Raw genomic sequence first — 1994 nt, 5'->3', positions numbered from 1 at the left:
ATTTTGGCTCATTATGTTTTCAGAACATGCATAAATCTCATGAGACTCTCAAAGACTCAGATAAGCATCATAAGCAATACCAGAATTAGGGATGTCATTTTCAAAATAACTCTCTAACTATTGAGAAATTAATAAAAGAAATATGGGCGATTTAATTCAATAGTCTTTTTAATTCAACGGTCTTTTTTTAGAAAATCATGTTGTATTACTTTGTTTGGAAAAAACACTTCAGAAATACCTTCCTCCTTTTTGCCAAGAGCACAAAACCACACTTTTATCTTAGCTGGTAGATGGTAACATTTCAGCTTGCTGTGTCTATTTTAAGTATTTTCCATTTTCTGTGATTTTGATATCAGAACATATAATAAAGCGTGTAAGGGAGTAGCTGGAGTACGTTTCTGCAGAGGTAAGTGGGAGACAGGTGCTGCATATAAATTTCCCTAAATAAAGTGTCACTATGGCTGTAATAATTAACAACTCTTTGAGGTCTCATCAAGCAGTCGTGATTAATAAAAATGATAAAATAGCATGCAGTGAAATTGCAGTACGTTATGGCTCCCAGCTTCCCAACGGGCCTTTTGCACAGCCCTGGTACCTTGCATTACCCAAGCAGTAATTCCTTTTCCACGGCACAGACAACTTAAAAAGAGCAGGCGAGAGATGGGAAGCAGAGGGGCCAGTACAGAAGCGCACAGACCCAAACGGGACTGGCGATAGCAATCCTCCTTTGAGGATTTATTGAAGATGCACTACAGTAATTCTGGTAGAACATTTGAATAGCACCAAATGCCCAAGCGGTCTGTATTTTGGCATGGGCCAATGTGTCACTTGGAGAGTGGCTCTCACAATGAAACATATTTAAAAGTTATTGTTGTTATTGTGCAGTAACACCTGCTCATCCCACATGTCTCTTCTCACCTCTCCAAGTGACAATCCCAGCGAGGCCGCATTTATCGGGCCCATCAGCAGGAAGCAATGTGGCTGCTCCAGCCCCGCCTGGGCACCAAGGTGCCGCCTAATTCATGTACACCAAGTGAGAGAAACACAAAGGCAGAATGAAAAGCATCTCCTGTAAGAACGATGGCAAAGGGGTGTTTCTAACATCGAGTTGGAGGCTCCTCAGGGGCCACCACCTAAAGCTGGAACTTAACCCGCTCCTTGATGTCTGAGCTGCCCCTGTCCTGCCCTCGCTTCTCTCCCCTCTCACTCCCCAAGATAAAGTCTCCACACCAGCAGCTTCCTGCCTCCTCTTCTTTTCCACAGCCTTATCTTTAGCTCCTGATTCCTTCCAGAGTTAGACCACATCAGATCTAAGTGTCTGCCTTTGCTTTTACAGCATATGGGTGCACAACCTGCTGCTGAAGGCCTTCCCTGCCCCTTGTGCTGTAGGGTGCTCTGGGAGCCCAATCTCTGTAGAATTGACAGATTTTTGCTTCTGATTCAACCGAAAATGGGCCTCAGGGGGCAGAGGCAGGAGCTTTGTCTGAGACCCCTCACGGTCTGTGAGGGTTTTGCTCGCCCTTTTGTGGGAGCTCTGAGGAGCCGCGCAGCACCCGGCGCACCGGGGTGCCCGCATCGCGCACACTTGGATTTCACCCCCCCTGAGGGAAGGGATCCCTGACGCAGATTTTCCTCGGAAACCGCCCATTTCAGCAGGGCTCGCTGCTTTTCGAGGCTGTGAGCCCCGGGGCCACCGCCCCTACAGCCGAGCCCAGCGCCTCAGCGCAGCCCCTTCCCTACCCGCCCTCCATCCCCTGCACGTCTCGCGTGGTTCGTCGGGAACTCGCCTCGCCCCTTTCTTTCTCTCTCTCTCTCCCCCCCTTCCTTTTGCCTTTATTTATTTATTTTCTCATTTTTGAAACCATTCTCTCCCCCTCTCTTCCGGGCCGGCTGGCTGTGACTGCCGCGGCGTGTGGTGGGGCGAGGCGGGGCGAGGCGCAGCCTCCTCCCTCCCTTTCCCTGCCTCCCTCCCTCCCTCCCTGCCTGCTCTGCCC

This window comes from Netta rufina (genome assembly GCF_964035555.1).
Source record: "Netta rufina genome assembly, chromosome: 12".
Classification (NCBI taxonomy): Eukaryota; Metazoa; Chordata; class Aves; order Anseriformes; family Anatidae; genus Netta; species Netta rufina.
This window is presented reverse-complemented; position numbering follows the sequence as displayed.